General features: G+C 42.4%; 1 non-coding gene across 1 annotated transcript; it reads right to left on the bottom strand.

The window, feature by feature from the left end:
- Positions 1-1,252: 1,252 nt before the first annotated feature.
- On the bottom strand, positions 1,253-1,358 carry LOC142452088 (U6 spliceosomal RNA). The gene has a single exon (XR_012785146.1). It is a non-coding gene; the product is annotated as a U6 spliceosomal RNA (small nuclear RNA).
- Between the last annotated feature and the right edge of the window lie 17,211 nt (positions 1,359-18,569).

The raw sequence follows: 18,569 nt of genomic DNA, 5'->3' as shown, positions 1-18,569 counted from the left end.
TTTGCTAAAGTTTTGTTCATTTGTTTTTAATGCATTTGGAAAAGGAAAAATGGAAGGATGCTGAGAATATTTCCCCTAAATAGGATACTCGCTGTCATCAAGCTGGCTCCAATACTGAGAGGGTTTCCAGGGCTGCATCCCTGCGTGCCCCACCACCCCAAATATAAACCTTTTATTTGTCACCATTAAAAGTCTAAATTTAAAACACACTTGAAGTGGTGGTTCATAGCTATCAGCTCATTCCTCTTTCATCCCTGTCTCTTTGCCGGTAGATTTTCCAAAGCTACTCACTTTCTTCATAGAACTCCATGACTTTTCCCAACTCTAACTTGAACTTCTGCAGCACTTTACCTTTCTGAAAAACACATCAAGGAGAGGGAAAGTACATTGGCGAGACTTTTCTATGCCTTTACCAAGGGTGTTTGGAATCAATTTGTTCAACCACTTTTTTCACGTCAATTTTATGTAACTCTCAGGTCACAAGTTCCATAATTTCCTTCCAGATTTGGTGACCACTGGTGCTGAGCATAAGAGGTCTTCTGATTCTGATTGTTGTATTTTTTTTTTTATTAAAACCAACAGAGAATAGATGAAGCAGTTAGCCATCGGTAGTCTTGACATCAATAGAAGCTTAAATCATAGTTTACCATTCTTTAACCATCGAATACATTTGGTCACAAGTAAGATCTATGCCATGGAAGTTAGTCAGGCTGCTTTGCCCTGGACGTCCTCAGAAATAAACTTGATGTTTCTAAATTCAACTTCATCATTATGTAAGTCAGTAAGACTCACTTCAAAAGCATGAACCTTGAAGACATCAGATGCAATTTTGGCTCCTTAAGTCCCGATGACTAGTGTTTTCCTAATATTTTTTGGTTGAACATAGATATCTCTTTGACATCATACATGTATTTCTTAGAATATGAATTAGCCACTTTCTTCTTGACTTGGCCTTTACCACCTTTTGTAAGGTGCTTATTCGTTTTTTTTTTGGTGGGGGGGGGCGGGGGATTTCAAAACATCTTATTGTGCTCATGTGGAACCTGTACATGAACCAAGAGGCAGTCGTTGGAATAGAACAAGGGAATGCTGAGTGGTTTAAAATTAGGAAAGATGTGCTCCAGGTTGTATCCTCTCATCATATTTATTCAAGGCTGTATGCTGAGCAAATCATGTGAGAAGCTGGGCCTTATGAAGAAGAACATGGCATCATGATTGAACAACTTGTGATATGTAAATGATGCACCTTGCCAAAAATATGGAACACTTCATGAATTTGTGTGTCATCTCTGAACAAGAAGCATGCTAGTTTTCTCTGTAGGCTCCATGCTCAGGATGTGTGCTGCCAAAGTGAGCACAAGGCACTAATTCTTGCATACTGCCGTGGTGCTGCTCAGGTAGCCCAAAGGGCTATAAATCTTTTTGTGGGATTAGATAACCTCATCTTTCTCCCAAGGAACAACTGGTGGGTTTGAACTGGCAACCTTGAAGTTCGCAGCCCAATGTATAACCCACAACTACCACCAAACCTCCTTATATAGGATATATTCCATTAATTACAGAAAGTGCAGCGACTAACGCTACCATGGCCAACAAAGCTTCTATGAAGTACCAAAGAAAGATGCAAAAATAAAATATAAAAAATTAGTAGATATGTTGCTTCTCTTTGTTGTCATGGTTCTAAAGTCACCACCAGCATTTAGCTCATGCTCATTGATTTTAAGAATGAATATAGATTTTTAATAACTATATGAGTGAAAAATTAAAGAAGGAATTAAGAGTTTTAAATGGCTTTTTAATATACACTCATAAAATTTCTAGCTAAAATTTCTGGAACAGTACTTTACGTTCAAGAAAGTTTAAAGAGAAATTTCTTTTTTTTTTTTATGACTTTTTACTTTTTTTTTTTTTCATTTTTTTCTCTTTTCTTCTTTTACATTTTATTAGGGACTCCAACACCTCTTACCACAATCCATACATATACATACATCAATTGTATAAAACACACCCATACATTCCCTGTCCCAGTCATTCTCAAGGCATTTGCTCTCCACTTAAGCCCCTTGCATCAGGTCCTCTTTCCCCCCCCCCCTCCCTTTTCCCCCCTCCCTCATATGCCCTTGGTAATTTATACCTCGTTATTTTGTCATATCTTGCCCTATTCGGGGGCTCCCTTCCCCCCTTCTCTGCTGTCCCTCTCCCAGGGAAGAGGTCACATGTGGCTCCTTGTAAACAGTTCCCCCTTTCCAACCCACTCACCCTCCACTCTCCCAGCATCGTCCCTCACGCCCTTGGTCCTGGAGGTATCATCCACCCTGGATTCCCTGTATCTCCAGCCCTCATATGTACCAGTGTACAGCCTCTGTCCTATCCAGCCCTGCAAGGTAGAATTCGGATCATGGTAGTTGGGGGGAGGAAGCATCCAGGATCTGGGGGAAAGCTGTGTTCTTCATCGATACTACCTCACACCCTAATTAACCCATCTCCTCTCCTAAGCCCCTCTGTGAGGGGATCTCCATTGGCCGACACTTGGGCCTTGGGTCTCCACTCTGCACTTCCCCCTTCATTTAATATAATATATATATACACATACATATATACATATACACATAAATACACATACATACACACACTTATATCTTTTTTTTTTTTTTGCATGATGCCTTATATCTGGTCCCTTGGGCACCTCGTGATCGCACTGGCCGGTGTGCTTCTTCCATGTGGGCTTATTTGTTTCTGAGCGAGATGGCCGCTTGTTCACCTTCAAGCCTTTAAGACCCCAGACACTATCTCTTTTGATAGCCGGGCACCATCAGCTTTCTTCACCACATTTGCTTGTGCACCCATTTGTCTTCAGCGATCCTATCATGGAGGTGTGCAGTCAATGATATGATTTTTTGTTCTTTGATGCCTGGTAACTGATCCCTTTGGGACCACTCGATCACACAGGCTGGTGTGTTCTTCCATGTGGACTTTGTTGCTTCTGAGCTAGATGGCCGCTTGTTTATCTTCAAGCCTTTAAGACCCCAGTCACTATCTCTTTTGATAGCCGGGCACCATCAGCTTTCTTCACCACATTTACTTGTTCACCCACTTTGGCTCCAGCCGTTGTGTCGGGAGAGTGAGCATCATAGAGTTCCAATTTAATAAAAGAAGGTATTCATGCATAGAGGGAGTGTTTGAGTAGAGGCCCAAGGTCCTTCCGCCACCTTAATACTTGACCTATAAATATCGACACAAAGATCTATTTCCCCAACCTCCTATATATATTTGCATGTACATGTCTTTGTCTAGACCTCCATGAATGCCCTTTGACTCCTAGCTCTTTCCTCCATCTCCCTTGACCTTCCTCCTGCCCTACTACCATGCTTCATCGCCACCTGGGCTAGAGTATACCTCTTCTCTAAGCAACCTTACCCTTGATCATTTCCCACCAGGCCTGCCACTCCCCCTTCTCTACCCTTTGGGGTCCCATGTTTTTCCCTTGTCCCTGGGTTTGTTAACCCCACTTCCTTACCCCCCCCTACCTCCCACCCCAAGTCCCCCCGGAACTGTCGGTCCCGTTGTTTTTCATCCAGATAGTTCATCCAGCCTGTCCTATTCAGACAGACCTGTGGAGTCACTAACATGCACGAAAACTAGACAGAGGAACACAAAGCAACAGTATACAACCAGACAACAAAACAACCAAAACAAACCACTGAAAAAGAACAGAACAAAACAGTTCACAAGAGAAAAGCTTGTAGTTAGTTCAGGGATCTTTGCTGGCCCTTAGGAGCGTTTTCCAGTCCAGTCTGTTGGGGCACCACGCCCTGGCCCCAAAGTCCACTTTCAGCATTCCCTGGGGACCTTGCCACTCCATTCCCTTGCTGTTCCGCTGCACTCCCCCAGTGCTTTGCCTCGGTGTGGTGGGATCAGGTCAGGTGCAATTCCCACACTGTGTCTCCGGTGCTGTCCCCTGTATCGCCCTTAGTCAGTGATTGGCATCATTTCTCATAGTGGGGCCAGCCATGTTGTTCTCTCTGTGGACTGGCTGCTCTACTCAGGAACATCATCATCACGGCCTGGTGGGCCAGGCTGTGCTCCACTCTCTCCTCCTGCCCCTTCATCTGCTCCCGTGTGCTCTGATCAAATATGTCCATCTCCCATAGCTGCAGGGTCAATGTCGTCCTTTGGAACAAGTTCTTTTCGGGGGAGGGGCAGGAATCCACTTAATTTATGGTGCTGGGGCCAGCCTCCCAGACCTCTCCACCGGTTCCGTCCTCCACGCCGGGATATTGCATTCACACCTTGCGACACTGGGTTGAAGTCTGGTCCCACTTTCCCTGTGGAGATATAAACCATACCCTCCCCTTGGGTGGATTAATGCCCCATTTCTGTCATGCTGATTGTACTTACCTCAGGGGACTCATGTTGTACCTGTCCCTTTGGGTCTGGCTTACCTCGCTTAACATAATTCCTTCCAGCTCTTCCCATGAAATAACGTGTTTCATGTGCTCATCGGTGCTTTTTAGTGCTGCATAATACTCCATTGTGTGTATGTGCCAAAGTTTGCTAATCCACTCGTCTATCGATGGAAACTTAGGCTGTTTCCAAGTCTTTGCTATTGTGAATTGTGCCGCAATAAACATTGGAGCGCATATGACTGGTCGTGTTTTATTTGCTGCTTCAACCGGGTATATGCCCAGTAGAGGGATGGCTGGGTCGTAAGGTAGATCAATTTCCATTTTCTTTAGGTATCGCCAGATTGCTTTCCACAGTGTCTGTACAAATCTGCACGACCACCAGCAGTGGAGGAGGGTTCCTATTTCACCACAGCCCCTCCAACACTTGTTGCTCTCTGATTTACTGATCTGGGCTAGCCTCAGGGGTGTTAGGTGGTATCTCATGGTTGTTTTGATTTGCATTTCTCTTATGGCAAGGGACTTTGAGCACTTTCTCATATATTTATTGGCCATATTGATCTCCTCTCTAGTGAAAGTTCTTCTCATTTCTTTTGCCCACTTCCTTAGGAGGTTAACTGTTTTCCTCTTTTTGCAGGTCATGATGGTGTTGTAGATTTTAGTAATGAGCCCTTTGTCTGACGTGTCATTACTAAAAATCTTCTCCCAGTCTGTGGGTTGCCTTGTCACCCTCTTGGCAAAGTCTTTCGAGGTGCACAGGTGTTTTATTCTTATTAGATCCCATTTGTCGATTTCCAGATCACCTGTGTGTGTCCCCTTCCCTGTTGCAGTGAGCCTATGTGCTCCCTGGGCCAGTGCTCTGAGATTAGTCCCGATACCCTCCTTAAAGGTCCTGATGGTTTGGGGTTTGACTTCTAGATCTGTGATCGACCTTGAGTGTATTCTTGTGCATGGGGTGAGGTAGACGTCTTGTTTCAACTTTCTACATGTGGATATCCATTGTTTCCAGCACCACTTATTAAAGAGGGCATCTGCTTCCCACTTGACGTTTTTGGGACCCTTGTCGAAGATCAGTTGTCTATATGCTGATGATTTTACTCCTGGGCTTTCTATTCTTTTCCACTGGTCTGAGTGTCTATCATTGTGCCAGTACCATGCTGTTTTGACCACTGTAGCTGTGTAGTAGGCATTAAAATCAGGTAGGGCGAGTCCTCCAATTGTGTCCTTCTTCTTGAGGAGTTCTCTGCTAATTCTGGGTTTCTTCCCTCTCCATATGAAGTTGGTGGTCAGTTTTTCCAATTCTTTGAAGAAGGTTGATGGTAATTGGATTGGTATAGCATTGAACTTGTAGAGTGCTTTAGGAAGAACTGTCATCTTTACTATGTTCAGCCTACCTAACCATGAGCAGGGGAGCTTCATCCATTTGTGAAGGTCACTTTTGGTTTCCTGTAATAGGGTTTTATAATTATGCTTATATAGGTCTTTAGTATTTTTTGTTAAGTATATTCCTAGGTATTTCAGTTTGTTCTTGGCTACTGTGAAGGGTACTTCCCTCTTAATCGCCTCTTCCATGGCCCTGTCCGATGTGTATAGAAACCCTACCGACTTCTGTTTATTGATCTTGTATCCTGCTACCCTTCCGTATTCCTCTATTGCTGTAAGTATTCCAACTGTGGAGTTTTGGGGGTCTTCAATGTATAGGATCATGTCATCTGCAAATAACGATAGTTTCACCTCCTCCTCTCCCAACTGGATCCCTTTGATGTCCTTCCGCTGTCTTATGTTGTTAGCCAGAACCTCCAAAACGATATTGAATAGAAGAGGGGACAGGGGGCATCCTTGTCTTGTACCCTTTTTCAGTGGTATTGTTCTTGTCTTTTCTCCATTGACTATGATGTTGGCTGTTGGTCTTTCATAGATAGCTTGTATGAGCTTGAGGAACTTACCTTCCAATCCTATCTTCATGAGTGTTTTGATTAGGAATGGATGCTGGATGTTGTCAAATGCTTTTTCTGCATCTATGGATATTATCATATGGTTTTTATCCTTTTTCTTCTCGATGTGGTGTATGATATTGATGGATTTTCGGATGTTAAACCATCCCTGCATCGCTGGGATGAATCCTACTTGGTCGTGGTGAATGATATGTTTGATGTTCCTTTGTATTCTATTGGCCAATATTTTGTTAAGGATTTTTGCATCTATGTTCCTTAGAGATATTGGTCTATAATTCTCTACACTTGTGGGGTCTTTTCCCTGTTTGGGTATCAAAGTAATGCTGGCTTCGTAAAATGAGTTTGGGAGCTTGCCGTTCTTTTCTATGTTTTGGAATACTTTGTGGAGGATCGGTGTCAGCTCTTCCCTGAATATTTGGTAAAATTCTGCTGTGTAGCCATCTGGCCCTGGGGCCTTTTTCCTTGGTAGGTTTTTGATGACACTCTCTATTTCTTCCTTCGCTATGGGTTTGTTGAGGTTCTTGATCTCTGTCTCAGATAATCTAGGGATAGATTGTTTTTCTAAATATTTATCCATGTCTTCCAGGTTTCTGAATTCATTAGAATACAAACCTTCATAGTACTTTGTGATTATCCTTTTTATCTCATTGGGGTCTGTTGTTATTGCCCCCGATTCATCCCTTATCCTGGCTATTGATGATTGTTCCTTTCTATCTTTGGTAAGCTTTGCCAGGGGAGTGTCAATTTTATTAATTCGTTCATAAAACCAGCTTCTAGTTGCGTTAATCCTTTGCATTGTTCTTTTGTCTTCCCACTGGTTTAACTCCGCCCTGATTTTTATTATTTCTTTTCTCTTGCTATTGGAGGGGTAGTTCTGTTGACTCTGTTCTAGTTGTTGGAGGTTTTGTGTTAACATATCTGTCATACGCCTTTCTTCTTTTTTCATGTATGCATTCAGTGATATCAAGCTACCTCTGATAACTGCCTTTGCAGTGTCCCATAAGTTTTGATATGTTGTATGCTCGTTCTCATTAGTTTCTAGAAATTTCCTGATATCCTCTCTGATCTGGACCTTAACCCATTCATGTCGCAGGAGATCGTTGTTTATTCTCCAATTGGTGACCCTTGCTTTTCTGGGTGCCCTCCTATTAATCTCCAGCTTTATGGCATGGTGGTCTGAGAAAGACGTCTGGATAATATCTATGTGTTTGAATTTACTCAGGCTGGCCTTGTGCCCCAGCATGTGATCTATTCTTGAGAAAGATCCGTGTGGATTGGAGAAGAATGTGAAACCTTTTGCTTTTGGATGAAAGGCTCTATAGATGTCTATCAGGCCCTGTTGCCTAATTACATTGTTTAGCTCTCTGGCCTCTTTGCTGAGCTTCTTTCCCTGTGACCTGCCTTTCTCTGATAGTGGAGTGTTGAAGTCCCCCACTATTATTGTTGTTTCCGTGATTTCTTCTGTCATTTTTTTAATAGTTTGTTTGACGAAATTTGCCGCACCATTATTAGGTGCGTAAATATTCAGTATGCTTATTGCTTCCTGGTTTACTGAGCCTTTGAGCATTATGTAATGTCCCTCTTTGTCTCTTTTTATGTTTTGGATCTTGAGATCCATTTTGTCGGAGATTAAGATAGCCACTCCTGCCTTCCTGGAGTTACCATTTGCTTGGTAAACTTTCTGCCAGCCCTTTATTCTCAGCATATGCTTGTCTGCTTGCTTAAGGTGTGTCTCTTGCAGGCAGCAGATTGATGGGTTATGTTTTCTAATCCAATCCTCCAGCCTCTTTCTTTTAACATATGAATTGAGCCCATTTGTATTCAAAGTGATTATTACAATCTCTGGCTTCATGGTTGCCATATTCTGTTTTGTGTTTTGGGTCTTTGCCTATCTTCCTTCATATCAGTGTACTGCGTTTGAGTGGAGGGTTTCTATCCTGTCCTCTTTTCCATCTGAGACCGTGTTGTCCTGGTACGTGTTGCTGGCATGTTGGCTTCTAGATGGAGATGGGCTATATGGTGGTCTCCTGGAGGTTCTAGTTGGAGCTTGATCTTCTGGCCATAGTGAGTCAGCCAGTATGTTCTGCAGGGTCGGGTGACTTGCAGTATATTTTTTGAGTTCTTCCTTGTCCTGGAAGACCCTTATCTTACCCTCTATCTTAATGGATAACTTGGCAGGGTATAGGATTCTGGGGGAGGCATTTTTATCTTTCAGTTTTTGGAAGATGTTGCTCCATTCTCTCCTCCTCTTCATGGTTTCAACTGATAAGTCTGAGCATAACCTTACCTGCGCTCCTTTGTATGTGACTGTCTTCCTTTCTCTTGATGCTCGTAGAATTTTCTCTTTTTCCTCTAAGTTGGATAATTTTACAATTATATGCCTTGGCGTGTTCTTCTTGGTGTTTAGCTTAGCCGGCGTCCTCTCTGCTTCCTATATGAGAGTCGGATTCTCCTTTGTTAGGTTGGGGAAATTTTCTTCCAGGAATTCCTTTGCTATCTTGGCAGTCGATTTGTGTGTTATGTTGTGTTCCGGTAGACCGATTATTCGAATATTATTCCTCTTCATAGCATCTGTCATTGATCTCAGGCTGTCTTCTGTTTCTTTAATTTTCCTATCTGATTGTTTTTCTCGCTTGCTTCGTTTGGTTTGAGCGTCCTCGAGTTCACTGATACGGTTCTCAGCCTCCTCAAGCCTAGATATAGCTTCTGTGACCTTTTGTGTGGCCTCTGCTACCTCCTCTGTTAGTTTCTGCAGTTCCTTTTGGTGGATAGTATTCATCCCCTCTATTGTGGACTTCATCCCCTCTATTGTGCATTTCATCCCTTCTATCGTTGCATCCTTATTTTGGTTTGCTTCTCTTAGCTCCTGTATTACTGCAAGCAGAGTTCTGAAGATTTCCTTTTGTGGCTGATCTATATCTGTTTCTTCTATGAGTGACGTTAGGTCTGTTAAAGTGCCTCGTTTTTCTGATTTTTTTGTTGGGAGTGATGTGGTCTGTTGATTTTTCCTTGATCCTTTAATAGCCCCCATGCTTCTGGGAGACAGGAGTAACCTTATTGTGTGGAGGCTCAGGCCACTGTGCCGTCTCCTGGGGTGGCTGGGGCAGGCTGCGGCAGGCTTAGGGCTGGCACTGGGGACCCAACAGGGCCCCAGGTGGTGAGAGCTGGCTGGAGCTCACTGACGGCTCCTCAGGGACTGCAAAGCCGAGACCCAGGCTCCACTGCAGGTGGAGTGTTTGATCTGCCCGTTGGATAGCTGCGCAGGCAGCTGCGGGACACTGCAGGGAACAATGGTGTTCGCTCTCCGCCCTTTTGGCGCGAAACCGCAGGGGGTAATGGCGCTGGCAAAGGAGGCTTGGCGCGAAACCGCAGGGGGCAATGGCGCCCTACCTCTGCTCAGGCTCAGAGTCGCGGCCGCCGGGGTCCCCGCAGCACCCTGGGGAGGGCACCTACTCTTGTGCCTTGCGCAGGGGGGGCCCTTGGTGGGCAGACTCAGCAGCGCGGGGCGCGGCGCTCCGCGGAAGCTCAGGGTCCGGGACAGGCGCGGGTTGGGCTATGGCTCCTGTTGGCGGGAAGTGCTCAGCGCAGGGTCCCCGCCAGGAGTGGAGCTGGCGCTAGGCTGCCAGGGGCTGGCGGGGGCGGGCGGGGGTGGGAGGCCAGCGCACGGAGGGCAGGTGGAGAGGTCCGCGGCAGCGGTGCGGGTGGATGGTCCCCCGTGGGGGTCGCCAGACAACCCGCGGGTCCGCTCCCCTGAGCTTGGATGAATGGAGGGAGGGACGTGGGCCCGAGGGCAGATCTGCCCTGCGGGGAGAGGGGAACTGCGGGAGAGGAAAGCTTCTCTCCCAGTGGAGATCCGCGAGTGGGGAGTGGGGAGTGGGCCGCTGGAGTAGGCAGGGCAGGCAAGCGGCTCTGGGCTGGCTTCCGGTTTGGGGATGGAGCCTAAGCCGGTCGCCAGTGAGCTCACGGCAGCTTAGTGGCCAGAGATGTCCCACTAGTCCGGTCCTCTTTCACCTAGACCCCTGCTCCGGACAAATACGTGGGGTAGGACTGGGGTGCTGTCCCAGGGGGATATTTCACTCACCAGACTCTTACTATTCAGCTACCTGGTCGCCAATCCCGCTTTGTTTGGAGGAGCTCTCAGAGTATGCGGGTGTCCCTGTAGGCCATCTTCCCCCTCCCCGAGAAATTTCTTATGTAAACTTCAGTCTATAAATTTTAGTTAGAACCAGTTCATTATAGAAAAAAGAAAATAATTATTTTATTATTTCAGAAATATATATTCATTCCATAGGCTTGGATAGTATTCATGAGCAAATTAAAAATAGGAGGAAAGCTCAGAATTCTACCATTCAACTAAAATGAAATCCTCTAATATGAAAAGACTTCAGGGGTTTGTGGAAAAATGGGATGAAAAGATCATGGAAAATTTCCACCAACATTTTGAAGCCCCTTGTATTTCTGGGAGTTAGGATATTTTACTCTGTCATTCTTTGCCTTTGATCTGGCCTCATTGTATTCTTGAAGTTATGTTGATATCATTTGTTCTTGTTTTTGTCATGCATAATTAAATCACAGTGGATAAAAATTGGTAGAAGAACTGGGTCAGCAACCCAATCTGGATGAATAAATCACCCCACAATAAATTTTTTTAAATGTATTTCATTTATATTTTGGGGATTGATTTATCTAGTTAATTCAATACATTATTTTATTAATAAAATAATAAACCAATCCCAAAGTATATACAAGCTAATGTCTCAAAAATTAGCTAACAAATAGGAATAAATTGACTGGCTTTGTAGAATGTATGGTAAAGTAGAAATGATTTAGAAAAGAAAATTTAAGTCAGAAGTTATGTATATTTTATTCTCTTGACTGTGAAGAACCTTAGAAGGCAGTGGAGAACCTGTAGTTTTAAACAGAGAGAAAACAGCATAGTATCTTTATTTAGAGGAACAATACTGTTGACTGTAAAGCCATTATTAAATCATTGTAATTAAGGCATACAAATAAGGTAGCAAGACTAAATCTAAGTATTGAGGTTTTGGTAAAAATAGGCAATTGAAATATCTGTGGGTCTGTGAGTTAGGAAGAACGAAGGACACTTGGGCGGAAAGCATATACAAGGCATTTGAAGACAAAGGATGTGTGTAAAATATCTCAGGGGAATTGTGTCATGGCAAAAGAAAAAGGACAGAAACGCTGAAATATTGAATTTAGTGGGCTAATGAAAGGAGAAGCCAATGAACTGGATCTGAAAGGAGAGGGAAACCATGGAGAGAAGTACAAATAATGCTGAGGGATAGAGCAGCTTCAAGAGAAGAATGGTGCACGGCAGCATCTGTCGTAAGTAAGTGATGTAGGTTGAGCACTTGCTTGGCTTTGTCAATTGAAAATCACTAGTCATCTTTCAAGAGATATTCTGTTTGAATGGTTCTGGTAATATCCCGATATCTGAACAGGATTAGAAACAACTATCAAAGACTAAATGGAGAGAGTAGGAAAATATCACTCATCCAAGAAGCTTGACAGAAGGAAAGTACTAAAACAATAAAAACAGGGAGACAAGTTTAGAAAAACTTTTTTTAAGGTGGAGGAAGATGAGAGCATTCAATATTTATAGACTGAGAAGGAGACATTTGTGAGAGCAAGCGATTGAAGTGACAAATGGGAAGAAACAATTTATAGGGTAGCATACCAAAGGAGGCAGGAAGAAATGTAGTTTAAATACAAATAATTTGAGATTTAGTAGTTCCATGGATAGAATGAATAATAAGCAAGATCATAAAGTGAACAATAGGGTCCATCGCCTCAGTACTAGGGTAGGCTGCAAATATGCAGAAGCGCAAAAGAGTCACATAGAAACATCAACCCATGTTCTTTGCATTTATGTATGAAAGTCAATGATACTAAATGATTACAAGCACAGGTGGTGTGATTTTTATCAAGTGTTATAGAATGTGAAAAGTGATTATTATAAAGGTCTCATGGAAAACTGTCATGAGTTGTTATCTAAAGCCGCTCTCTAATTCTTCTGGTCACAGTGTCAAACAGACGTTAACTCAAAGAAGCTACTTAGCTCAGAGAAGAAATGACAATGAAATATCTTACTTTTCAAGATTGATATAGTTGTCTTCTGTGTCATTCAACCAGAGAACGGAAGTAACATGAAAGAATACTCTGGACATCATTATGTAGGACTGACAACCTTGAAAAAAAATAAGACAGGAGACAGCTGTTCTGTTTGCCACTGTGTTCCTGCTGCTGAGTTCATACTTGGCATCTACGAGGACTTCTACAAATATTGCTTAAAATAACTGAATTAGAAGTGTGCGATACTACAAATGTGTTGCAATCTTTGCTTAAATTGAAATTAGACATGCATAGACTCTTTAAAGGGAAATTCCTGTACATCTTTGAAACATAAATGGTACTGAAGGGGTAAGATGAAACACAAGCATTTAGTAACATAATGTGATGGTTGATTTGTTCTGTGTAGTAATTGTTGTTATGTGCTGCTCAGGAACCCCACTGGGACAGAGACACTCATTTTCCAAAAGTTGTAAGTATTGGGGGCTGATACCACTCTCTGACTGACTCTGGGAACTACGCTCAAAGGAAGAAAGCCACATAGATTAAGGATCTTAGCCTTGTTAATGAGGAGTGTGAAGGAGAGAGGAAGGAAATATGGTCTCATAAGTCGTAGCTCAAATTGAGACACCTCTGTTTTCTGCCTCAATTCTAGGGTTTTCCGTTCTTCCATCTGCTTGAGATATTTACCTATGACATAGCTGTACATAAGGGAGCCAGGAGTGACACAGGAGTGCAGCTGGGGGAGAATTCAGACCCAGTCAACACCCAACCCACTTAGCTAATCTGATTCCCCTTCCCTGGGGGACAGATGGGCACAACCACTATACGAAGGCACCTCACAAGCCCATTTTAAAAAGAAAAATAAATTAAAAATCCCCACAATTCCAGGCTGTGTTCCTTTGTGTAACTTTGAGTGTAAGTCACTAGAAATCTGGTCCTGGTCTATTAACATAATATTAACATAATAGGACAGGTAGAACTACTCTAATCCCCAGAGCACAGTGTAGGATTTTAACATAACAAAAGAGGAAAAGCCAGCATTTGAAAACCCAGGCTAAAAACTGGTTCTACCAGTTTTGGGCTCCACCGAGAGTTTTTGAAAGACTGCAAATTGTGGGCAGTCCAGACCAGAACCATGCCCACCCTTCAGGCTCACTCCAACCTGGCCCAGTGGCATATATAAAGTCACCAGCCTCAGCACACCCTCAGTCCCCCCACTGCCTCTGGCTACTAAGTTGCCATGGCACCTCATCTACACAGCTGCCAGACCCACCCCCATATTAGGCCACAGGTATTCCCAGAAACCCTCTTACCAGTAACACAGGGAAAGAGCTCAGGGCCCCTTGGTCTCCTGAGAATATGGTGAGCAGTTCTTCAAAAATGACACACAGACAGCAACACATCTCAACATCCTCAACAAGAAAACCAGAAAAATGCAATAGCAGAAGAAATCCTAAACCCAATGATGCTCATTGAAGAAAGAGTTGTTGATCTACAATAAAAAGAAATCTTCAGAAGACTGCTTGGAGTAATACAGGATAAGTGGCAAGCAATGCAGAATAAGGATGCAAATATAGAGGAGATGAAGTACACAATAAAGGGATGAAGTCTACATACCAAAGGGAAAGACAAGAACTAATGGATGAAGTAACAGAAGCAAAACACAAGATAACGGACCTCACCAACAGACTAAAAGAGGCAGAGAATCATCCCAGCAATCTCAAGGACAATCAGGCAGATATAAACAAAGGGGGTACACAATCAAACAAGATAATCAAAGAGGCAAAAGAAAGCCTGAGGATAATGACAGGTGCTATGAAGAGGAACAATATTAGAATAATTGGTCATCCAGAACAAGACACAAAGAAGTTAACAACTAAATTAGCAAGGGGATTCCTTGAAGCAAATCTCCACACCTTAATGAAGGAGAATCACATTCATAAAGGAAGCAGAGATGACACCAATTAGACTAAACCCCAGGAAGAACTCACCACATAATAGTTAAATTATCCAACTTCAAGGTAAAAGAGAAAATTTTAAGAGCAGCAACAGAAACAAAAAGGCAGTCACATGCAATAGCACTCAGGTAAGAATATGCTCAGACATATCATCAGATACTATGAAAAGGAGAAAAGACTGGTGTAACATCTTCTGAAAGATTAACAGGAAAAAAGACAACAACCCAAGAGTCCTGTACCTTGTCAAACTATCTATTAAGGTAGACAATGAGGTTAAGAGTCTTCTTGGACAAGGAAAACTTACAGAATATGCCATAGAACACCCAACCCTGCAGAAAATCCTTGCCCAGTCACTGTGGTCAGAAGACCAACATCCACCAAACACAAGCAGGAGACTACCATATAGCGCAACTCCATCCAGAACTCAACAAACAGAAAACAATTACCAAGATACCATTGCCTCAGAGGGAAAGAAAGGCAAGAATGAATCTCCCCATATAAACACAGCACACTGACATAAAGAGAGATAGGAAAACATCCCATACAAAAGGTATGAGATGACAGCAATGAATCCACAGAGGGTGGTAATAACCCTGAATGTCCATGGCCTGAACTTGCTTATTAAAGACAAAGGTTGGAAGACTGGCTCAGAAAACAAAACCCACCAATCTGTTGCCTGCAAGAGACACATCTTAAGCTCAGACAAAAATAGACTAGGAATAAAAGGTTGGTGGCAAATATACCTGGCAAAGGGCACCTTAAAAAAGCAAGAGTTACAATCCTAATCTCTGACAAAATTGACCTCAAGGTGCAAACCATAAAAAAGAGACAAGGATGAGCACTATATAATGCTCAAAGGACCAGGAACCAGTGAGCATAACAAGTACATACATGCTTAATGAGAGACCCGTGGAATTCATCAAGCAAAATATTAAAATGATAAAAAAAGAAATCACAGACTGAACAGTGATAGTAGGTGGCTTTGATACAACACTATCACAGAAAGATAGATCACTGGGAAAGAAGCTCAACAACGAGGCTACAGAACTAAACACTGCAATTAGGTGACTGGACCTGATAGACATTTATAGAGCTCTCCCCAGCCATCCCCCTCGGACCACCACACCATAAAGCTGGAGATCGACAAAAGAATGACCAGAAAAACGAGGGCAAAAAACTGGAGGATGAATAATGATCTTCTGTCACATGAATGGGCACTGGCCCAGATTAGAGAGGCAATTAGGAAATTTCTAGAAACTAATGAAAATGAGAATACAATGTACCCAAACCTATGGGATACAGTAAAAGCAGTTATCAGAGGAAATTGGATAGCAATTACTGCATTTTTGAAAAAGGAAGAGAGACTTATGACTGATACATTATCACAAAACCTTTAGCAACTAAAACAGAGTCAACAGAACAAATCCTCCAAAGAAAAGAAAATAAATAAAATGCAGGGCAGAGTTAAATGAGTGGGAAGAGATGAAAACAAAGCAAAAAAATCAATGCAGCACAAAAAGCTGGTTCTTTGAAAAGATCAACAGAATTGGCAGACTGCTGGCCAACCTAACTAAGGAAAGGAAGGGGAAATCATCAATAGCCAGGACGAGGGATGAAACTGGGGAAATCATACAGACTCCAATGAGATTAAAAGGATAATCAGAAAGTATATAGAAGTATGTATTCTAATGAATTCAATAACGTGGAAGACATGGACAAATACTTGGAAAAACAATCCCTCCCTAGATTATCTCAAATAAAGATCCAGATCTCAAGAGACCCATAGCAAAAGAAGAAATTGATAATGATTATCAAGAAACTACCAATGAAAAAAGCTCCCACACAAGATGGCTTCACAGGAGAATTCTACCAAGTATTCAGAGAAGAGTTGGCACTGATCCTCCACAAAGTATTCCAGAGCACAGAAAAAGATGGCAAACTCCCAGACTCCTTTTATGAAGCCAGTATAACTTAGATACCAAAACAGGGCAGGGATCCAAAGAAATAGAGAACTACAGACCAATATCTCTAAGGAACACCGATGAAAAAATACTTAACAAAAAATTGGCCAATAGAATGCAAAAGTATCTAAACCATATCATTCACCATGATCAGGTGGGATTCATCCCAGAGATGCAGGGATGGCTTAACATCTGAAAGCCCGTCCATATTATTTGCCACGTTGATAATAAAAATGATAAGAATCACATGATAATATCAATAGATGCAGAAAACGCATTTGAAAATATCCAATGTCCATTCCTAATTGAGACACTCAAGCCAATAAGAGTGGATGGAACATTCCTCAAGTTAATATAAGCTATTTATGAAAAGTGAGCAGCCAACATCACAGTCAACAAGGAAATGATGGAAACAATACTATTAAAAAGGGGGACTATACCAGGGTGCCCCTTGTCCACACTTTTTTTTCAACATCGTACTGTAGGTCTTAACTCACAACATAAGGCAGTGGAAGGACATTAAAGTATCTGGATGGGAGAGGAGGAGATGAAACTATTACTATTTGCAGACAACATGAGTCTATACATTGAAAATCCCAAAAGTTCCATAATAGGAGTACTGGCAGTGATAGAAGAATATGGAAGAGTGGCGGATACAAGATCAACAAACAGAAGTCTACTGGTTTGCAATGTACATCGGACAAGACCATGGAAGAGATCAAGAAGGAACTACCCTTCACAGTAACCAAGGACAAACTTAGAGATACATTTAACACCCCTCAAAAAAGAGTCAAACTGACACCCAACCTAGAAGTATGTGCTACAGAGGATAACCCCACTTTATACAAGGAAAACTACAAGACCCTACTACAAGAAACCAAAAGTGACCTCCACAAATGGAAGCATATTTTATGCTCATAGATCAGAAGATTCAATATAGTAAACATCAATCTTACACAAGGCACTATATAAGTTTAACATTATCCTGATTCAAATACCAACAACCTTCTTCAAAGAACTATATAAGTTTAACATTATCCAGCTTCAAATACCAACAACCTTCTTCAAAGAATTGGGAAAACTGACCATCAACATTACATGGAGAGGGAAGAAGCCCAAAATTAGCAGAAAACTTCTCAAGAAGAAGGAAAAAGTCAGAGGGCTCGCCTTACTAGACTTTAACACCTTCTATTCAGCCACACTGGTCAAAACAGCATGATACTGGTATAATGACAGATAATCAGACCAATGGAAAAGAACAGAAAATGAGGAAATAAAAACATCAGCCTATAGACAACTGTTTTTTGACAAGGGCCCAAAAAGCATCAAGTGGGAGGTGGATGCCATCTTTAACAAGTGGTGCTAGAAACCATGGATATTCACCTATAGAAAAATGAAACAAGACCCTCACCTCACCCCATGCACTAGAACAAACTCAAGGTGGATCACAGACCTAGAAGTAAAATCCAAACTATCAGGACCATCAACAAAGGAATCTGGACAAACCTAAGGACCGTGGAGCAGGGAATACATAGGCTAACTGTAATAGGAAGCATACCCACACTGATGAAGCTGAAATTGACAAATGGGATATACTAAGAATAAAATACCTGTGTGCATTAGAACCCACAGACCTGGAGAGGATTTTTAGCAATGACACAACAGACAATGGGCTTAATACTAAAATCTACAATACTCTTTTAGCCTGCAAAAAGAAGAAAACCGAGGAAGTAGGCAAAAGACCTGAACAGAAGTTTCACTAGGGAGGAGAGCCGAATGGCCAATAAACATATGAGATGAGAAAATGCTACTGATCATTAGTCAGCAGAGAAATGCAAATTAAAACAACCATGAGATACCATCTAACACCTTTGAGGCTTACCCAAATCAGAAAATCAGAGAGCAACACATGTTTGAGGGGATGTGGCAAGATAGGAGCTCTCCTCCACTGCTGGTGGTCGTGTACATATGTACAGCCACTGTGGCATGCCATCTGGCAATATTTTAAGCAAATGGAAATTGAGTTACTTTACAACCCAGCAATCCCTCTACTGGGCATATACCCAGAAGAAGTAAGAAATAGACCTGTCATCTGCGCTCCAATATTTATTGCAGTGCAATTCACAAATGCAGAATTGGAGACAACATAAATTTGTATCAACAGGTGAGTGGACTAGAAAACTCTGGCACATACATACA

The sequence above is a fragment of the Tenrec ecaudatus genome, chromosome 6, assembly GCF_050624435.1.
Source record: "Tenrec ecaudatus isolate mTenEca1 chromosome 6, mTenEca1.hap1, whole genome shotgun sequence".
NCBI lineage: Eukaryota > Metazoa > Chordata > Mammalia > Afrosoricida > Tenrecidae > Tenrec > Tenrec ecaudatus.
Note: the sequence above shows the minus strand (reverse complement) of the source record. Positions and strands in the feature narration are given on the sequence as shown.